Consider the following 22,999-nt stretch of genomic DNA (forward strand, 5'->3'; position numbering starts at 1 on the left):
CCCAGCCCTCCTCTGCCCCTCCCTCCCCACTAAGTACAGGCGATAGGAGGGCAAAGAAAGACAAAGAGAGAGAGAGAGTCGAAAAAAAGTTAAAAATGTTTTACTAATGCTACTAATAAAATAGAGAAAATAATACAAAATATACAAAACCAATCCTGAATTCCCCAGAAAAGCTCAGACCCGGCTGCTCTGGCAGCAGCAGAGCAAACACCTGGAAGTCCTGGGTTGGACTCTTCAGCAAACTGGAACTGAATTCAAGGATGCAGGATCTGTCACTAGGCCTCAGATTTGCAGGGACGGCAGGCAGGGTCCTTCCTGGATGTCGACCATAGTCGAAGAGGAGAAAAAAAGGGCCAAGACCCTCGTGATCTCCCACTTTTATATAGTGTATCACATGAATGGGATGGAATACTTAGTCGGTCAGTTTTAGTCACCTGTTCAGTTTGCTCCTCCTTGCCCCTCTCACTTACGGGATGTGCATCCTTATCAGCGACCTTGCATTCCATTTCTATGTCTACCAAAACATGTATCCAACTTCAGAAAAGTACAGTTACTTAGAAGACTAGCTGAAAGGAAAATTCACTAAAAGCAAAACCGGTCTTGTTTTTAACAAAACCAGGACAGGATGAAATGTCACATATCCTCCTCAAGGCTGTATGCTAAATATGCTACTTTTGCAATTCAGCCCATTTTTACTTTGTCTTCATGTCTTTTGTTATTTGGAGCAAACATCTGGGGAAATGTAGATATTTAAATATACAGCCATTACATCTGAAGGTCATTCCTGTCTATCAGTGACTGTGTCATAAAATAGCATCCATTTTCCACTGCTGTTTTGGGCACCATTAGCACCATTTCACTTTCAGAAGTGGGCAGCAATCTAGATGCCAGCATCTTTGCAGATCCCAGTCCTATTTAACAAACTGAAATTGCTACATGATGTTTAATGATGCTAAAAATATATATGATGATGTGTGCTGTCCTCATTTAGTTGTAGTAATTCAAAGGTAGGTAGTTGGTAAGTACTGAATACAGTTCAATGTGGGTGAAAGAAATCCACAGACCTATAGTTTTGTGTCTTCTCACTACAAATTCACCTCATCTTAAGCAGTTTTCAGTATAATCTTATGAGACAGAGCCATATGCTGATCTTACAACAGGCTTCTGCCTTGCTGCTGTACTGCCACTCTCAGTCTTCATGGACAAAGACACGCATGACCTGATCTTATTGGAAAATCTCATGTGCCCTGAAACCAGACTGAAGAGGAACAAATCACAGTCTAGTTTGTGCTTACACACTATCCCTTTCCAGCTGACATTGCTTTGAGATTGCTAATTAAAATACCCTAAAAGTAACTCTGACATCTTGGATATTTTGTAAGTGTTGGATCTTTTTTGACTTCCCAATTGTGTGTGCGTAGATTGTCAGAGATCTCTCACCCCACCAGCAGCCCCCAAGTGCTTTTCTTGGGACTGTGAGTCTGGCCCAAAAGCCATGCACAGATGCAGGATCACACTCCTGAGGTATTACCTATGCTTTCTTCCTGCCTATGAAGATCACATCTGGGCAGCTTGCAGACAGGGCAGCTGAGCTTCGGGGTCCAGTGGTAAGAAAGAAATGTCCTCACGTAAATCAGGAAGAAAGAAGTGCCAGTGCCCTTTTTCTCCTCTACATGTTCAAACAAATTGTTTTAATCGAATAACTATTATCATTTGTAGTACTGTTTAAGTGAGTACTGTGGAAAATACCAAAAAGGATTATTGCAGTTTTCCCAGATGAAAAAGAGGCCCCATGTAAACGATGAAACTCTGAAATGTGCAGTCCAAAATCACTGAAAATTACTGAAAATATGTAAAACACCTCTTCTTGAGATCTGATGAATACTCATGATAAAACAAGGGTTCTTTACCCAGTGTGCAAACAAATGAGCCCAATTTAGCACAGAGAGACAAGATATTTTATTACAGATTTGCGCAAGTCTGGATGCTGGAACAAAGCCAGCATGCCAGCAAGAAAAGTAACAGCCATTATATACAAAAACTTATCACTACTCAGGGCAGTCCTAAAGAGACAATTGGTTACACATTTGCATATCGCATTACATAATCCTTTTAGCATATAATGAGCAACATTCAGCTAAAGGGCACTTTATCCAACAGCCTTAAGATATATGTTAAAGCAAGACTCAATTAATTCTGCGGGCTTCAAAAGGTCTAAAGCTGCAAGGTCAGCAGTGTTTATAGTTTGTGGGTAGGTGTTTTGCAAGTCACTCTTTATTATATGAGCAGACTGACCTAAAACTGAAAGGATTTACATATCTTTAGGTTAGCAATTGCGGACAGAATTCATTCTTTTAAGTGGTACTTTCCAAGGACACGATAAACATCTTCATGAAGGCAATCCACAAATCAGTAATTTTTTTCTCTTGTTACAGATAAGACAACCAACACACGTGACATACACAACTTGCAGGTTTTTAATGTGGGTTGTCAAGGGTTTTGATTGCGGGGTAACAATAAAACCCTGGCAGATGTATTGTTAACCCCTGATTTTGCATTCTTCACATCGTCTCACGACAAACACCCTCTCCCCCCTCTTCCCCCTTCAGCCCACCCCTCTCCCCCTTCCCACTAAGGACAGGCAATTGGGAGGGAAAGAAGGACAGAGAGAAGAGAGCTGGAAAAATTAAAAATGTTTTACTAATGCTAATGATAAGAATAGAGAAAAAATACAAAATATATAAAACCAATCTGGAAAGTCCCAGCAACTGCAGAGCCGGCACCCAAAGTCCTGGACTGGACTCTGCAGCCAACCGGAGCTGTATTCAGTCTCTCACTAGGCCTCAATTCGCAGGGACGACTAGCAAGGTCCTCTCTTAATGTCGGCCATAAGCAAAAGGGAATAAAGGGACGAGATCCTCGAGACCTCCCACTTTATATGAAGTATTCACGTGAATGGAATGTTATACACAGTTGGTCAGTTTCTTGGTCACCTGTTTCTCATTGCCCCTCTCACGAGATGTCCATCCGTGCTTATCAATAACTTCGCATTCCATTGCTATGTTTACCAAAGCATGTATCTGGTTCTCCAGGAAAATGCAGCTAATATGAAGGCTTTAGCTGACAGGCAAATTCGCTAAAAGATAAACTTGTTTTGAACAAAGCCAGGACATTCCACCCCTTATAATATGCCATTCACGGTATACTTAAACCTTATCAATACAGTCTATCAATACAATCAGTACTACTATATATATATATATATATACACATATGTACATATATACACAGGAGTAATTCATCATTCTCTTAATCAGTGGACCATCCTTTGAAAAGTTCATTAAGTTCATTTTGTCACAACAGTCTCCCAGGGCAGGAAAAATGGTGCATCAAGTGCATCTCATGACCACTGTTTGTGGGTTAAAAACATCAACTTCGAAGAAGTTGTCAGGCGCCACTCGAAGAAGCTAGCTCTGGTTTCATCATCACTGTCTTGATCTGGAAGACACTTATTAAATTAAACACTGTTAGTATGGCAGTTCACATCATGCAGTTCAGTATTGAATATTTTCACCTAAAATCAAATCCCCCTGAGGTACACACAGAACTTCTCCATCCTTAAGCATCACCCACCAGGTGCTGCCAGGTCCCTGGGCAAAAACAATCCCACGAATGGGCTTGCCTTTGCCTGAGGCAGGAATAACCCAGACTGCCTTTCCTAACATATTTTTCATGTGTACTACAGGGACTTTATCTCCTTCTACAGTCCATAGTATTTCTGATTGGGCAGGCCTGGCTCGATTGGTTGATCCCCTAGTGTTGACCAACCAAGTGGCTTTTGCTAAATGTGAATCCCAGTTTTTAAAGGTTCCACCACCCAATGCCTTTAGTGTAGTTTTTAACAAACCATTGTACCTTTCAATTTTCCCAGAGGCTGGTGCATGATATGGAATATGATATACCCACTCAATACCATGTTCTTTGGCCCAATTGTCTATAATACTGTTTTTGAAATGAGTACCGTTGTCTGATTCATTTCTTTCTGGCACACCGTGTCACCAAAGGACTTGCTTTTCAAGGCCCAAGATAGTATTTCGGGCTGTAGCATGAGGTACGGCATATGTTTCCAACCATCCAGTGTTTGCTTCCACCATTGTAAGTACATAACGCTTACCTTGACGTGTTTGTGGAAGTGTCATATAATCAATCTGCCAAGCTTCTCCATACTTATACTTTAACCATCGCCCCCCATACCATACAGGCTTTAACCGCTTCGCTTGTTTGATTTCGGCAGAAGTTTCACATTCATGAATAACCTGTGAAATAGTGTCCATAGTTAAATCCACCCCTCGATCGCGAGCCCATTTGTATGTTGCATCTCTACCTTGATGCCCTGAAGCATTATGGGCCCACTGAGCTAGGAAAAGTTCACCTTTATGTTGCCAGTCCAAGTCCACCTCAGCTACTTTAATCTTAGCAGCTTGATCTGCTTGTTGGTTGTTTAGATGTTCCTCGGTGGCTCGACTTTTAGGCACATGAGCATCTACATGACGAACTTTTACAGACAGGCTCTCTAGCCGAGCAGCAATGTCTTGCCACAGTGTGGCAGCCCAAATGGGTTTACCTCTGCGCTGCCAGTTGCTTTTCTTCCATTGCTGTAGCCACCCCCACAAGGCATTTGCTACCCTCCATGAGTCAGTATAGAGATAAAGTATTGGCCACTTCTCTCATACAGCAATGTCCAAAGCCAGCTGGATGGCTTTCACTTTTGCAAATTGACTAGATTTACCTTGTCCTTCAGTGGCTTCTGTAACTTGTTGTGTGGGGCTCCACACAGCAGCTTTCCACCTTCGATGTTTTCCTACAACAGGATCCATCTGTGAACAGTGCATACTGCTTATCAGTCTCTGAAAGAGTATTATACGGTGATGCTTCTTCAGCACGTGTTACTTCCTCCTCATCTGGAGACATCCCAAAGTCTTTGCTTTCTGGTCAGTCTGTAATCACTTCTAAGATCCCTGTACGACTGGGACTCTCAATTCGAGCTCGTTGCGTGATCAATGCAATCCATTTACTCCACATAACATTGGTTGCATGATGTGTGGAGGGAACCGTCCCTTTGAACATCCAGCTCAGCACCGGCAGTCGAGGTGCTAGGAGGAGCTGTGCTTCAGTACCGATCACTTCTGAAGCGTCTAGAACTCCTTCATATGCTGCTAGTATCTCTTTTTCAGTTGGAGTATAGTTGGCCTCAGATCCTTTGTATCCTCAACTCCAAAAACCTAAGGGTCGACCTCGGGTTTCTCCTGGTGCCTTTTGCCAAAGGCTCCAGGTAGGGCCATTATCTCTAGCTGCTGAGTAGAACACATTTTTAAGATCTAGTCCAGTCCAAACTTGTCCAAGGGCCACCACATGAGTTATCTCACGCTTAATTTGTTCAAAGGCTTGTCATTGTTCTGGACCCCACTCAAACTGGTTCTTTTTCTGAGTCACTTGATAGAGAAGGCTCGCAATCTGGCTGTAGTCAGGAATATGCATTCTCCAAAAACCTACAAGGCCCAAGAAAGTCTGTGTCTCCTTTTTATTAGTAGGTGGAGACATTGCTGCAATTTTGTTGATCACATCCATTGGGATCTGACGACGGCCATCTTGCCATTTTATTCCTAAAAACTGGATTTCTCGTGCAGGTCCCTTGACCTTGCTTCGTTTTATGGCAAAACCAGCATCCAAAAGAATCTGAATTATTCTCTCACCTTTCTCGAAGACTTCTTTCGCTGTGTCGCCCCATACGATGATGTCATCAATATATTGCAAGTGTTCTGAAGCTTTACCTTGCTCCAGCGTGGTCTGGATCAGTTCATGGCAGATGGTAGGACTGTGTTTCCACCCCTGGGGCAAGCGATTCCAAGTGTACTGGATGCCCCTCCAGGTGAAAGCAAACTGTGGCCTGCACTCTGCTGCTAAAGGAATAGAGAAAAATGCATTAGCAATGTCAATTGTAGCATACCACTTAGCTGCCTTTGACTCCAGTTCAAATTGCAGTTCTAGCATGTCAGGCACAGCAGCACTCAACGGTGGTGTAACTTCATTCAGGCCATGATAGTCTACAGTTAGTCTCCACTCGTCACTAGACTTATGCACTGGCCAGATTGGGCTGTTAAAAGGTGAGCGAGTCTTACTGATCACACCCTGGCTTTCCAATTGACGGATCAACTTCTGGATAGGAATCAAAGAGTCTCGATTGGTGCGATATTGCCAGCGATGCACTGTCGTGGTATCAATTGGCACCTGCTGATCGTCAACCATCAGCAGTCCTACAACAGAAGGGTCATCTGAAAGACCAGGCAAATCAGACAGCTGTTCAATTTTCTCAGTGTCCACAGCTGCTATACCAAATGCCCACCTATACCCTTTTGGGTCCTTAAAATACCCTCTCCTGAGGTAGTCTATGCCAAGGATGCATGGAGCATCTGGGCCAGTCACAATGGGATGCTTTTGCCAGTTTTTTCCAGTTAGGCTCATTTCAGCCTCTACAACAGTCAGTTCCTGGGATCCCCCAGTCACTCCAACAATATTGATGGATTGTGTTCCTTTATAGTTAGGAAGAATTATTGTGCACTGTGCACCAGTGTCCACTAAAGCTTTGTACTCCTGGGGGTGTGTTGTACCAGGCCATCGTATTTGTACAGTCCAATAAACTCTGTTATCCCTTTCCTCCACCTGGTTGGAGGCAGGGCACCTCTAATTTTTGTTTTGCACAGTCTCTGGGTGTGAATTAGAGGTTCCTTCAAGAGCATCAGAATCTCTTCTGCTCCTTTTGTAAACTGGAGCAACCACCTTCCTAGGAGTTTTTCCTTTTATCTCACGTACTTGTTCTTGAAGTTGGGTGGATCCCTGCGGAACTCCACTAGGGACTGGTTGCCACCCCAAAGTAACCCCATTTACTATAACCCTTTGAGCCCAGCCTGTCAGCCAATTGCTCACCCACTGCGTTGTGTGTTTATCCAGCTATATGCTGGACATTTTGTCCAGAAGAATACTGTGAGAAACAGTATTGAAAGCTTTACTGAAATCCAAAAGGTCACATCAACTGATTTCCCTTGGTCATCTAGGTGGGTAACCTTGTCATAGAAATAAATTTTGTTAAGCTGGACTTTCCCCTCATGAACCCATGCTGGCTGGGACCTATGACTGCGTTGTCTTGAAGGTGTTTTTCAGTAACTCCCAGATTAATTTAGTCTGTAATTTTGCTAGGCACAGAAGGGAGACTGACAGCCCGGTAATTACCAAGTGCATCGCTGTTGCCCTTCTTGAAGACTAAGGTGACATTTGCCAGCTTCCAGTAAACTGGGACCTCTCCAGATTCCCAAGAGCACTGAAAAATCATGGAGAGAAGTCTCAGTATGACATCGGACAGCTCTTCAGGTACCCTCAGATGAATCCCATCAGGCCCCATTGACTTGTAGGGATCTAGGTGGAGCAGCAAATCCTGCACAAGTTCGGGTTGATTGGGAGTTTATCATTGGTTCTCTAGCCCAGGGCTTTGGGGGTTCAATAGCCCATCATTGTTGTTGAAGAGTGAGTGAGATGAAGAAAGCATTAAACATCTCTACTTTGTCTGTGTCCCTGTTTGTAAGATGACCATGTTAATCAAGTAATGGGCTAATGTTTTTTCTGGCTTGCCTTTTGATATTAGATTGGTGCAAAAGGAAATGGGGTTTTTGCATTGTTGAAATTTGCCTCTTGATATTGGAATGCATTCATAAATAGATGTAGTTATGTTATACATCACTGTAATGCACTTTCCTTGCTTTATGTTTTTTTTGCTACTGACTTATTACTTGCTGTTTGTTTTATATTTATTTTAGACTACAGAAATTATGTTAGACAAAAAGCAAATTTGAGTGATTTTCTGTGGGAGATTTGAGGGATTTTCTTGAAGTTAATGTGTGGATAGGTTTCTATTAGATGGAGATTTGTTATTAAACTAGTCAGGCCCAAAGGAATTTCAAGGCCACCTTGGAAAGCTGAAAACACGACATAAATCGACAGACCTAGTAGCAGTGAGACTCAGGCACGTGGACAGCTCGCGAACATAGACAATATACAATCAGCTAACATATGCTTGGAGAGTGGATGCGTGATCAGGAAATAACTGCATACATAAGGAGGCTTGTTTCTGTAATAAATGGCTTTGCTTGAATTCATATTGGATTGTGTGGATTCCATGATTTTTCACCCTCGCAATTTTCTTTTTCGAGTTTAAAATGGATCATAAAGCAGCAGAGACAACTCACAACATCAACAATGTGTTGGGCCCAGGAACTGCTAACGAACATTCAGTGCAGTGGTGGTTCAAGAAGGAGACCAGTATAATTCAATATGTTCATCAATGACTTGGATGAGGGAATAGAGTGCACTGTCAGCAAGTTTGCTGTTTACACCAAACCGTGAGGAGTGGCTGACACGCCAGAAGGCTGTACCACCATCCAGCAAGACCTAGACAGGCTGGAGAGTTGGGCGGGGAAAGAATTAATGAAATATAACAAGGGCAAGTGTAGAGTCTTGCATCTGGGTAGGAACAACCCCAGGTTCCAGTATCAGTTGGGGAATGACCTATTAGAGAGCAGTGTAGGGGAAAGGGACCTGGGGGTCCTGGTGGACAGCAGGATGACCATGAGCCAGCACTGTGCCCTTGCGGCCAAAAAAGCCAATGGCATCCTGGGGTGTATTAGAACGGGTGTGGTTAGTAGGTCAAGAGAGGTTCTCCTTCCCCTCTACTCCGTCCACATCTGGAATATTGCATCCAGTTCTGGGCCCCTCAGTTCGAGAAGGAGAGGGAACTGCTGGAGAGAGTCCAGCGCAGAGACACAAAGATGATTAAGGGAGTTGAGCATCTCCCTTATGAGGAAAGACTGAAGGAGCTGAGTGTCATTAACTTGGAGGAGACTGAGGGGTGACCTCATTCATGTTTACAAATATGTAAAGGGTGAGTGTCACGAGGATGGAACCAGGCTCTTCTTGGTGACAACCAATGGTAGGACAAGGGGTAATGGGTTCAAACTGGAGTACAAAAGGTTCCACTTAAATTTGAGAAGAAACATCTTAGTGAGGGTAACAGAACACTGGAACAGGTTGCCCAGGGGGGTCGTGGAGTCTCCTCCTCTGGAGACATTCAAAACCCATCTTCATGCCTTCCTGTGTAGATTCATCTAAGTGTTCCTGCTCTGGTGGGGGGATTGGACTAGGTGATCCTTCGAGGTCCCTTCCAATCCCTAACATTCTGTGATTCTGTGAAAATGCCACATTTTATCAGCTGGGTTGTCAAGGTCCCTGCTGTCGGCTGCTCCCGAGGATTTCAACAGACACCATGGGAAGTTGGCATCCCCAAAAGTCAGACTGCGTATTTCGTTGCCTAATATCAGACTTTGCTCTGTTTGATTTCTCAAGGTGCAGTCCTAGTATTGTGTTCAGTCTCTTTGAGCACCACACAAAACTGGAAGTAATAACACTGTTAATTTGTGTTCATTAGTGTAACTAATAATTGAATAGGAAAATGTGGTTAAGTGAAAACAAGGACTGAAAGTTCAAAATCTGTCTTCCCTCCAGCCCTTGTGCTCATGGAGTGTGTTCTTAATCCCAATACCAGTCTCTCAGAGTCCATCGCAGCCCTGAAAATCTGTCCTTTCTCTTCCACCCTGCCTGTAGTGCAGCAACATTGAGCTGCTGGGGACTGGCAGTGATCCCCCCCTTCCACCTCCCACACTGCATGTATCCCACCCAGCCAAGCCATGGGACTTCTCTCTGCACAGCATCACTTCAGGGAGAGCTACACATTGCCTGAGGAAGAATAAGGTCCAGGGTGCAGAGGAAGCCTTGGAGGACTATTCAATCACCTCCTGGTTGTGCAACACCTATCTACTCTTCCCTCCCAATATTTTCTGTGGAAAAAAAAAAAAAAAAGTGATTAGGTTTGCTGATTACTGTTTGCAAAATCAGTTGTGAGAGAACTGGTTATCAACATACCATTTCTGATAGATTCCTCATGGGAGTAGCAGGCTTGGAGCCTGCTTTGCCAGCACTTTAATCTCACAAAATTGAACCCTGCGGGGTGCTGTGTGTTCTCTAAAAAGTGCTGAAGTAAAACAACATCGAGGGTGTTAAGGACCTGTCTGGAGGCATTCAGCACCTGGCAAGATCAAGCTGCAAGTCATGCCTCTCTTAATAAAAATTGGTTTTTGAGAGGAAAAAAAAAATCCCTCCCCAAAATATGTTATGTTTGAAAAACCAATCTGCCTATGCAAGATAGGCTGTAATTCAATCCCAGCTGAATGCAGCTGCAATTGGAGTGAGGTGCCAGCATCACGAACAGCATCTGGAAAACCACAGAGAACTGCAGAGTGGAGTTGCATAAGCTGAGCAGCTTTTTTAAAATATGTGTGTGTGTGTGTGCACAGGTATAAATAAAATAGAGAAAACTAAACAGGTGATCTGAGGCCAGAATAGCAGCAGTGGAGAAAATGGCAGCTGAGTCCTTAGCCTCCCAAACCCTGTGACTCAAAAAGCTTCCTGCAACACCCTGCAATGGTGACCCTCCTGCATCTTTGTTCTTTGTCATACCCCACTTCTATGTGTGACCTGAGACTCTTTACTTCTCCCCATCTCTCCGAGGGATATGATTCACATGTTTTCAGATTTATTTGAGCAAAATGCAATAAATATGCCGCTTCAATTTTAACTGCTGGAATGTAGCCGTGGTTTTTAATGAATCTGTGTGATTGAAGTGGTCCAAGATCTCAAAAGCTCTGGGGAATGTTAGATTATACACACAGGCATACACACACATATCTCCCCCCACCTTCCGTTCTCTTGGGGGTCTCTGAATCACACGTGACTGCAGGTTTTTCAGATTTGGCTCTGGTTAAAGTTAGAAAAAGCCTCTCTTATTCAAGAAGAGGAAGGATTCCTATCATTTGCTGCTGAGAACTGCCATATTTATCTTGGATTTCCTGCACTGACCTATTTGCTTTATCTGTAATTCTTTGTTTCCCTAAAAAATAATAGAAAGGCTTGGTCTTGTCAATGCTGAACATCAATTAACAGTTCATGAAGGTCACTGCATTAATATGTAGCTGGAACATCATGGATTTTTTTTCTGTGCAAGTGACATGTCTAAGTTTTCAGTCTTTTATAGTAATGTTTAATAACGAGGTGCTGTCAGATCTGTGCTGAGTGAGGCACTCGTTTTGCAAGTTTGAATAAAATATTTATTTCAAGCAGCTGTAAACACCTTGTTTTAGTTATCAGAGCAGGTGAAAAAGAGCTTTTGCACCAAAATCTGAAGGCATATAACTCAAGTATGCTTATATGAAGTCAACCACCAGATTCATTCACTTCACAAGCAGCATGGAAGATTTTGGTCAGATCCCATGAGACAATGGAACAAATTTCCATGACCTGTGGGAACAAGCCTGCTCTGGTGGGAATACAGTGCTACTGCTAGAGCTCCACAGTTTCTGATGGGTCCAAACCAAAGTGAAGGTGTATTGCCAAGGCCACATGGAAAAAATCAGAGGATGTCGATTTCCCTGTGCCTCCATCTGCGGATAACTGGTTGAGCACTAAAATTCACAAAGAAAATTTTGTTTTAGAAAGATGATAAAGACAACAAACAAAACACAGACAACTAAAATTTACGTAAACAGTGGTTCCCAAAGCCACTTTGCATATATAGATGAAGGCAGAAAAGTTAATATCATGTGCAGCAATACCACACACTACATAGATACCTTTGGGACCATGTTACATTTGCTACAGGACCCATCATTTTGAATGGTTTGACTTTTACACTTTTAAAGCATCAAACATAACATTTCACTAATTCCAAGTGGGAATAGGGCATTTGCTGTTTATTTGTTTGCTTAAAAGGAGAAAGGACTGTTTGAACAGAATAAGACACAAGTCATAATTTTTCTCCCATTGCATACTGGAGACAAAAGTTGTGGGTTTTGATCTCAAGGATTCCTGAATAGTTTTGTTGGGGAGGTATTTCTCTGCACTGATTTAATACAAAGTGAGATGGCAGGAATAGAGAACAGCTCTGTCATGGTTTAAGGCAAGGCAGCAATAAACCATGGCAGATGCTCCCTGTTATCCCCTCATTTCCTGCCACCCCATTCCTTTAGATCAGAAAGATTATAAGAAAGATAAGGGGAAAGGAAGAGAGACTTCAAGTTGGAGAGTTTTAAAGGGTTTTACTAATGCTACTAATAAACAGAGAATATATACAAAATATACAAAACCAATCTCAAGTGCTCGATGTGAAGTTGGCGTCACTCCAGCAGCGGCGGAGCTGGGTGTGCAGAGCTTGCGTGGCTCCAGCAGGTGCAACTCAGGCCCCCAGAAGTCATGGGCGGGACTTCACAGCAAACCGGAACCTGGTTGCAGGGATGCAGGGCCTGAGGCCTGTAGATCACAGGCAGACAGACAGGGTCCTCTCTAGATGCCGGCCATGGTTGAAGAGAGCTTGACCCTTGTGATCACCCCCTTATATAGGGGGTATGATGATTATGGGATGGAATACTTACGTTGGTCAGTTCTAGTCACCTGTTCCATCCACCCCTCCTCAAACACGCCCCTCTCACAACAGAACGTGGGAAAACTTATCAGTCTTTCTTAGCTACCATAGTAATAAATCTAAACATGAGCTATTTCAGCATTCCGTTGGTCTCTTACCAGCACCGAGTACAGCATCCTAGGAAAAAATATGCAGGCTAAACCTCAGAAAAGTACAGCCACCTAGAAGAACTTAGCTGAAGGAAAAATTACTAAAAGAGAACCGGTCTTGTTTTTAACAAAACCAGGACAAGCTCTCCTGTTGAGATAGGGCAGCATCTGTTCAAATGATGAATTATAGTGCAACATAAAGTTCAAGGCTTTTCCCTAAGTAAATGTGGAAGTGCAGAAGGGATCGACTTATACATGTAAGCTTCAGGTCTGAAATACCTAAATGCATTGGAAATGTGCCTTCAGCTTGCTCTTCTATTTTATTTGCAAGCTGTTATCTTCAGTTTGATTCTCTGCTCCCACATGCAGTTGTCAACATCTGTAACATAGGTGTAAAATGCCACCAGATCAGAATCAGACGGAATTCACCTTGCATTTGTATTCATGACTATGCAAGGATGGGGGAAGCAGAAGGTCAGGCCCACTGAGATCCACAGAGGTTACTTTATTGATGTGGGATGTTTATGTTCTGATGGGGTGTTTTTTTTTTTTTAGAAAAGGCATTGCATCTCCCCCTTCATCTTTTTCTTAAAAGTTTCTAAAATTTCCAAAATGTAAAGTGTTTGGTTTAGGATCAGACCTGGCAAGCATCCCCTGGGTTGTCAAGCCTTCTCACCCACTGGTGTAGGCAACTACTTTACTGTCAGTGCTTTCCCAAGTCACACAGCAGGGACTGTGCCTGGGAGTAAGTGTCCCTCCTTGCTGTCCCACACTAGTCCCAACTTGCTGCCACAGCTTCTGCTTTGTAAGACCGTGGCACTCACATGCATCCATCACAAGACCCCCTAAGGGCACCCCTTCCTTGTCCCCTACTGTGGTGGGTTGACTTTGGTCAGCTGCCAGACACCCACCCAGCTGCTCTCTCACTCCCACTCTTCAACAGGAGAGGGGGAGAAAAAAGGCAAAAAACCTTTGTGGGTTAAGGTAAAGACAGCAATTGAGAAACGTAATGGGCAAAACTTGCACTATACATTTCCAGTCTGTGAAGACGATGTGATAAATGTGTATGATCTCCAGGGAAAATGTGAGCTGTGGGAGGGAACAGGTACTGCACATGATCAAGGTGCACTGGTGCAGCAAAACCAGGTCTTGCACCCCTTGGTCATCAGAACCACCATCAGATAGATACCTTCATCTGCTGTGGGACAAATCCAGCTCCTTCCTGACAATGCAAGGCCAGGCTATGTGGTGCCTCCTGGGGAGCTGAACAACCTGTTTCTCCAGCCCCTGTGCTCCAGAGGAGATGCACTGCTTGCCTCCATCCTAGCAAGAACCCCGAGATTGTGGCTGTGATAAGAAACTGGCTTGGGGAACAGCAGAGTGAAGCTGCATCTCTCACTGACCTGCTGTGAGGTGGTGGGGAGAGGTGGGGAGATGCTTTGCCTGTGATTCATATGGCCATACTTTGACTTCTGAAAGTTTGATGTCTGGGTCTGAGCTAGCCAGTGTGGGTAACTCCAGGGGCAGTTAATCGTACCCAAACATAGGCATCTAGCCCAGGTGGAGTGAGTTGACCTCTGGAGATGTCATCTTCTCTCTGTTGATCATCTAAAATCCTAAAATAACTTAGTTTAGACTTTATTGAGTGATTTGAAAACATTTTGAATGTTTCTGTTTCCCATTCCATTTCTTGTTCTTACCTCTTTTGTTTCTTTGCTCTGTTTAGTGATGTGGCCCATTTCTCACTTTTTATGTCTCCTGTGAGTTGTACAGTGGGACCCCAGCCTTCATTGAAGCCAAATGCTTCATCTAATTAATAATAATAAAAAAAGGAGAGTGATATACTCTTTGTGCAATTTTTTTTTCTAATTCCTGTTCAGTTGAAACAACTAATTTCTCTTGAAATGCAATTGAAATGTCATTAGTATTTTAATTAGCATGATGACTGATGATACAAGGCAGGCAAGCAGATTTGGGGCCTAGTCTGATAATTTTTCATGATGTTTTTGTAAGACTGTGCTAAACACTTCAGAAGTCACATGCCAAGTGGTTCCAGATAATTTAAAAACCAGAAGACCATTTTTTTTCTTTAACTCCTGGAATGAGAAACAGCTGCATAGCTATACAGAAATAGCACAGCAAGCCCTGGAAATGCAGAGCAGCTACTAAACATTTTTTTCTTCATTAAAACAGTTAATCTTCATCAATGAAGATATTTTACTGATGCATCTCTAGTGTTTTGTGTGGGTTTTTTTTCCCACCTCTGTGGATTCATATCTCTAGATGAAATTACTCTTATGTTTGTGGGGAGGAGAGAAATTCCTGTGAAGAATCCCAGCTTAAGATCTAACCATAACTTAGGCTGCCTTTAGAGGCTTTTTTGAGAGGTTGAGCTGGATTTTAGTGATACAAATGAGTAAGCCATCATGATGGTTTTGCTTCTAGAGCCTTTTTCTATCACTAAATGAACAATGAAGAATGGATAAACAAGAGGGGAAGTTAAATGTTAGTCTTAGTTTGTTGTCTAATCATTCTGAGACATTTCTCCCTCTTTTCTTTGAGTTAGCGTCAAACACAGATGAAGCAAATTATGCACTTGGGGTGGCTTGCTCTTGTATCTAGTGGATAGGGTATATTTATTTCATTGATTCCTTTTGTACATACCAGCAATTACAGAGCTATGTCCCGTAAGTTTCTGTGTTTTTCTCTCCCCTGCAATTTTGAATTGCTGGGTTGTTGGATTTTTTTAAATTATTTTTTATGCTCTGTTTACTGGAAGAAAAAAAATGTACTCACTTCTTTACAACATCAAGCAAAAGACCCTTGTCATAGGACAGAAAAAAAATATTTCTAATTTTCCTCCTGGGTAACAAATCCATCCTAAAGGACCACAGGAAATTTCCATAGTTTTAAATTTACTGCACGTATACTTTGATGCCTTGCATTGCAGCTGGTTTTCTTCCCATTTAGGGAAGAGTTGACAGGGCATGTTTGTGCTTCTCCTTCATTGCTGACAAGGGGATATTTACAATTATGAGATATTTCCCTACCTATAAGAGGCTTTGGGACAAGCAAAAATGAAGGGTCAGGGCTCAATTTACTTGCCCACACATAGTTGTCAACTGTCATTTGAGATGCCTAGGAAATTCTGCCTGGCCTTCAGTTGCTCTTGCGGAAGGGCGGAGGTCTTGCCTGAAGCCCTTTATCACATCTGCCAGCCTCTCTCAGATGTTTCAAATACCTCAGGGCATTCAAATACAACCAGGTGCCTGTATAGAGCTTAGACTCCTGGCCCAGGGATGCACCATCCACATTTGAGCCTCTCAATTTGAGTAGGAGGAATTTAAACCTGAGAGATTGTGATTTTTCCACAGAGCTTTAGAGGGATGATAGATCCTCTTACCCAAATCTGGGTGTCTACAGCATAAGTGTGAGTTAGGTTTCTCAGCTTTCATTATAGTTACTGAAAGTTTAGTCAATGGAGCCTGGAAAGTAATTAATCTTGGACTAACGTAGGCCACACTTTTTCAGATGACTCACTCCACTCTTCTGACTGTGTTAATTTGATCTCTGTTGCCTGTCGTGGCAGCTTAGACACATAGCTCTCATGTAGATACCCAGGTTGCGGCCACCTAAAGTTAGATGAGATGAACCCCCTATTCCCTTAGTTATTAAAAAAAACCACACCACCATAAGAAGGGCATAAGTACAAATCCTTAGATTTGTTTTCTAAGATAAAATTCAAAATATTGAATTTGATTGAGCTGTTTGACTGGGCAGTTGTTTCAGGAGAAAACAAGGCCTGAGTGCATTTTCATACCCAAACTGCTAAATAAAATCCCTTTAGACTTCTTCCTCCCAATACGTTTTTCTGCAAAACTTCCAGCTTTTGCAAACAATTGTCTGAAACTGGGACCTATCCTTAGGTAAATCTGTACTGGGAGATTGAGCAAATAAAGTATCAACTTAATTTCAAGCATAAAGGTTGGAGAGCCTGTGCTTGGAAGTTTACTGAAGTTCATTGTTTTTTCCATAGTTTGATGACCTGACAAAAGTCTCAGTCAGGGTTAGAATTTCAGCAGATTCAGCCACTGTTAAATCTTTCATTTTGAATAATAAAATTCTGACACCCCAGGAAAGCAATCATAATTAAAGAAAAGCTCTGCTTTTATCATCTTTGCTCCATCATGATGCTCTCTGAGTGAATGCTTAAAGGGAACATATTGCTATCCTGATACACCTTTCTTTATTTTGTCTGCCTGGTGCTATAAAATAAGCATATAAGGATAAGGGGAGAGAAGTTCATTGGTTGAAAAACCTAACATATCCTGTTTTGGATCGAGTAAATGTGAAAACTGAAGACAGACTTGCACCAAAGCTGTGCAGCAAAGCACTCTGGAAATTTAGAGTGGCTCAGGCAGAGATGTGCAGCATTCTAGTTGATAGCATAACTCCAAATGTCAGTCATTAAGAGCATTTAGGTTTTTCCCAGTATGGTCTTTATTCTGGCTCTTGTTAATCTGCTTTTCACACCACACATCTGTAATAAGCCACTTCCCTCCTCCAGCTTCTTTCCAATCTATTTTTTGTTTCTTGTTTCCATCTATTTCCCTATTTCATTCCACTTTGCACTCTTCACTTCTTTAACATCTTCTTCATCAGTCAGATCCCTTCTTGAGTCTATACTCCACAGAGGCAGACCTTGTTACATGTGGTCTCTGTGCCATCCTTCTTACACTGTTATAGGAAGCGATCTCCAGCAAGAATTTTAATGAAAACCACTCTCAATAAAGTATTTCCTTCAGAATTTTCCTTTGAAAAATATGTAAACCCCAAAGTTCATATCAGAGAAATGGCATATCACTGAAGTTTTTAATAGGATACAAGGGAAAGAATGAACTTCAGGAAAAATCCTGAATTCTAGATCTGTTTTTTTCTGAATCACAGTAACCCTGAGCTGCTAAAATAAAGCCAAACATTTTAGTCTATTTGATAATTTTCAAATATTTTAGTTGTTTTCATAATGCCATTAGAATAGGGCAACAATTAAAGTCTTATATACCATAATGCTAGCTGACAAACTTCTTTGTTGCTGAGGTTAATTGGCAATAACACTTATGATCTTACCTATGCATCTGTTTAAATTGTTTTCAGTTTTCAAATTGCAGTCATTTACCGTGGTTTTCAGAATGAAAGGTAAAATAAACAAAACCAAACATATCTATTGATTGGAAATACAGAAAAGGAGAGAGAAGAACAATATATGCACTCTCAGTGTGCATTATTTTTCATCTCTGGTGCTGATAAAGCAAGCACTCATTTTAGTGATAAATCAGCATTAAAGTGGGATGAATGGACTCAGATATTAAAACAAATCCAGCACAAAACCTTCTAAAAATAAAAACTCCTCTGTTACAGTCTCCTATATTGGAGGGTATATGGGGACTTCTATTAAGTGCTGAGATTTTACTTCAAATGCATATCATACTCAGAGTGTGTTTCATTGTATGAACTGGGGCATAACTTATTACAGATAAAGAAGAAAAATGAAATTACTAGGCTGCCCAGTAGGGAGAATGCTAACTTGGAAGTCAACACTCTTGGATGCTCTTATCAGTGCCATGACTTTCAAACCATACTCATCACACCCAAGTGCCTACTGCCATGGCATAGCTGCCTTTGCTTGCATCTGCAGTGAGTAGAAAGGTGTGGATCCCTCCAGGGAGCAGTTCAGATATTACTGGACTAAGTTAGATGGTGAAGGTGCCCATCTGGTTCTTTTGTTTTCCTTTTGTGTAACAGTATGGACAAGTGGGTTTGAAGCAACATCCCTGGTATTGTTTGCTTTTCAAACACAGACATAACCACAGGGCTACTTAAATTGGCATAATGCAAATATAACATTTCAATTAGAAAGAAAATATCAGCTGAATTTGCGTATCATACAGATATTGTCTTTTGCTGAATGCATACACAGATAGAATGAAGCCTTACTCTTTCTGGAAGAATATTGCACTATTTTTTCTCAGTGGAAGTCTCTTAGTCGAACTTGTTCAGCAAGATTTTTTTGATAATTATTTTGCTAACTTCTCTTAGATTTAATCACTTTTTGTACACTGGATGTGTCTGAAAAGTGAATCCATCATTACACCAGCCCAACCCTTGTGCTTCATTTGTCGTCCCCCACTGGCAACTTGACTCTTCTGTCCATGCTTCATGCCAGCACTCTCCTACCAAAGCTGTCAGTGTCCCATTTAATCTGTGATAAATACAAACTGCTCTCAACTCCATTTGCCTAGGGGATATCAGCTCTATCTGTCACATTTAAAAATTATCATCCCTGTTGTTAAGAAAAATGACAACTCAAAACACCATCCTTGACTTTTCTCATTACTTACAAACTGAAATTTCCCCATCTGTCTTTCCTCAGCTGTATTCTTGAGAAAGAAATCCTGTCTTCTGTTTCCTTCCTCCCCAGTGAGCATATCCTCATCCACTATGACAGCTCATCTCAGCGTGACTACTCATCTCTAGGTAGTTCCTTGCTCCTAGCTGCAGGCCTTTTCATTTCTGCTCCTCAGCCTACCTAATGGCATTTTATGCCTTAAAAAAAAGAGCCTTTTAGCTTGCTCTTCCACCTAACCATCCTCCCTCAAACACTTCTCTTTCACTTCTTTCAAAGATTTGAAATTTTCTCCTTCCCCCTCTGCAAGAGAATTTGGTTCTTCATCACTATATATTAAATGATTCATTCACTGGGATATTTCATGGCGAATTTAATTTCTCTGACACCACAGTCTCTGTCTGTCTCTCTTGATTCTGTCAGTCTCCAACAACTGTAAACTCTAGCTTTCTGCTCAACTAAAAGTTACAGGCTCTGGGCAGGAAAAGCCTTTGACTGTGAACCCATTAACAAGCCCCTTTAGCTTAAATCTATGTTCACAAGGCCTGGGACTTTGACTCTGAATTAGCCTTTTGATCCCTCAGGTTTTTATCTTGTTAAATGTATTGATTGCTATCACCTGCATATAACTAACCTGTTCTTCTACTTTGACTGAAGTTCTACTGGAAATCCTCATTTCACGTGCTCATCACTTTCTGGCATGACAGAATTTGGTGGTTTCTTCCATGACATTTTCAAATCCCAGTCCCACTCTGAAGGGCTGTGGGACCTGGGAAGGGCATGCAGGGGTCTAGAGGATACTGAGTATGAGCACACTTACAGCCTCCTTGGGTAATAACCCATACTGCCCTGGAATATTAACTGCTTCCACCAGCTACATTAAATCCATTTTCATCTTCGAGTACATGAAGGACTGAACTTCCAGACACACTTCACTTCATCTCTCATGACTGAGGCTGCACATCCCTTGTTCCTCAGTTTCCTGACTCAGACCCCCTCCATTTTCATGCTGACAATGTGCAGAGGAGGAGGGAAGGGAATGAGATGTAGCAATACAGGAAAAAGCAATCCCAAAGCAAAACCAAAAGGCAAAGCTCAAGACACCATCTCCTAGGAAATCTAATCCACTCCAAATATAGGCTTGAAACAGGCAGGACATTGGCCTTTTGAATCAAATTACAGCTGATCATCCTCTTAGCTGTAGGGGCAATGGGGATTTGAGACTCATCCTGATGATGAATAAAGTAATTCTTCCTTACCCTTTCCTCCTTGGCTTTAAGTTTTGCATGGATAATGCTAATAGCTACATTGTTTTCAAACATTGCATGTCATTGTAGGCTACAGATTCCTGCAGCCTGTAGCTCCACACAGTCCTGGGACCCACCTCCCAAAAGTGGAAGATGATTTGAAGCCTTGATAGACAACCCCACAGTTGTAAATAGCAACAGTAGCTTCTCTGTTTGCTTAAGTAATGCCTTGTGAGGCTTCAGATATGCAGCAGTTGCCAGTATGCTCTCTGTCAGGAAACACAATTATCTTCACAAAGTGAAAATGAAGACTTGCATGACAGTTCTTGAACTCAGGCACAGAGATTCAACCAAGTAGAAAGGAATGGCAAGATGTATTTCACCTCATTAGTTTCAGTATGGCTGACTTTGTGCAATCCATCAGCGTAGAGGTTGTTGTGGGGGTGTGATTTAGGGTTCTGCTAACTGCAGAACAATGTTTATATTTCATAAAGAGAAGTGTGACTTAAAAGAATTTGGTGGCAGGTTTACTCTGTTATTTACGGCTTGGGGGAAATATGCCAAGCCAAATGCTGCTTACATTCTCTCAGGGTGCCTGTACCCGTTCATGAAGCGTCTCCCCTCCCTGATAACTGTTCACTCCAGAGTGTGTGCTGCGAGGGCAAAAATTCATGGACTCCACACAATCCAATATGAATTCAAGCAAATCCATTTATTACAGAAACAAGCCTCCTTATATATACATCTTGTTGAGGCCCTGAGGCCTCACTCCCACAACAGGTGTTGTTTTTCAGCCTTCGAGCTGGCCTTGAGATTCCTTTGGCTAGTTCAGAAATAAATCTCTATCTAATAGAAACCCATCCACACAACAACCTCAAGAAAATCCCTCAGATCTCCCACAATTCCTCCTTTTTGTTTCTGAACCAGCCTGGCCTTGTTTACAAAGAGCTGAATCATCTTTGAAATACACTGCAGCATACAACATATGATTAACAACGATTACAGTTACATATAATGTAGCTAAGCCTTGCATAATAAGATCAAACAACTACCCACCATTTGTCAAACCCTAATTCCACCATGACAATCTTATTAACGTGCAGGTTTCGATTGTCTAAAGTACTATGAAAAGATCCAGAATGATTAAACAAGTTAATGCAACATCTTTCTCTTAAATTCATCACAACCATGTCCTTACAATAACAACAAAAATCTATAGCAACACAATTTTGAAGTATAACATGCCTAATGCCATCAACATCTACTATTAATTGAGTTAGTATCTCAGAAGTTAGATTAGCCTTTTTAAAAGACCAATAGCTTAACTTTGATATGTCTCCTAAAGCTTTACCAGCCACTAGACTAGAGAGAAGGAGTGCAGTAGATACTATGGTAGGAATGTCTCATAATTTTACCTCATTTTTGCACTGACTATCTAAGTGTAATATCGCCCTTTTGGCTCTCCTGCTGCTTGTTCAAATTGCCATTCTCCACAGAAGGTACACCACCTGCTTGCTAATGGGCTTCTAGACCACCAGGTCTGTGAGCATCCATAACACTGAATTAGGATCCATGGTTTACATCTGAAACAGTCCTCACAACTTATCTCTCTCCTGTCCATCTGCATCCGTTAAGTCTTTGTTGTCTTTATTCAGCCATGGCTTAACCCATTTTGCAGGAATCCACTTCGATCCTTGGCCTGTAATGACACAAACATAACCTTTTCCCCAGGTTATCTATTGATGTGGCCTTTTCCATTTACCATTAACTAGTGATTTGACCATAGCTAATGTCGCTTCTTTCTGATTTAGCATGGTTTTGGGTCATACTTGCAAAGTGTTTCATCACAGGGCAAATCTGGTCTGCACCACTTAGATATAAGTGATTCATCACATACAGTGCTTTTGACAATTGTCTTTGTGGTGTTTTCCCTACTTCTCCCCCCTTTTTCTTTAAAAACAAAAACAAAACAAAAAAAAAAACAGTTCAGAATCAGATACGTGCATTGGACCTTGACTACATATTCAGAATCACAAATCAAATTTAGAGGTTCCTCCTTAAAAAGCTCTAAGTAATGTAAAGCTGCACCAAGTTCTGCTAATTGGGTTGAACCTTCAACAATTTTTACAGAATGATGCCAATTGTTATCTTCATGCCAGACCACTACAGCTTTATGAGACTGCCCAGAACCATCAACAAAAACTGTGCAAGTATGTAGGATCAGACCAGATACAAGTATGGTCTGTGACCTGATGTTAAAGACATGCAGGTTCTGCATCAGTTTACATTTAGGCATGCCAAAAGCTGTGCTGTTAAAAAAAATCAGCTAGTGCAATTTACAAGGATGTAGATTGCAAATAAGAAATCAAAATTAAATTTCACAAATGGTACATGTAACAGACAAATCTGCAAGTCCAAACAAATGCAGTCAACCTGTAAGTTTGTCATAAATTTATTCCTCCAAGTTTCTAATTCCATTTTAGCTGTCATGTTTATTGGATATTGTTTTCCCTTACCAGATCGAAGTCCTGTTTCAGATCTATCAGTGCAGTATTTGCTTTATCAAAACATTGTCTGTTAATACTAGTGGAAATACAGCATTTGAAATTTCCTTGGAGATTTC

The 22,999-nt window shown here is 41.7% G+C and overlaps 1 protein-coding gene across 1 annotated transcript in view; it reads left to right on the top strand.

Moving 5' to 3' along the window:
* The window catches only part of LOC102083899 (SET-binding protein), a 311,256-nt gene that overhangs the window by 234,596 nt on the left and 53,661 nt on the right, over positions 1–22,999 (top strand).

The sequence above is a fragment of the Columba livia genome, chromosome W (assembly GCF_036013475.1).
Source record: "Columba livia isolate bColLiv1 breed racing homer chromosome W, bColLiv1.pat.W.v2, whole genome shotgun sequence".
Lineage (NCBI taxonomy): Eukaryota > Metazoa > Chordata > Aves > Columbiformes > Columbidae > Columba > Columba livia.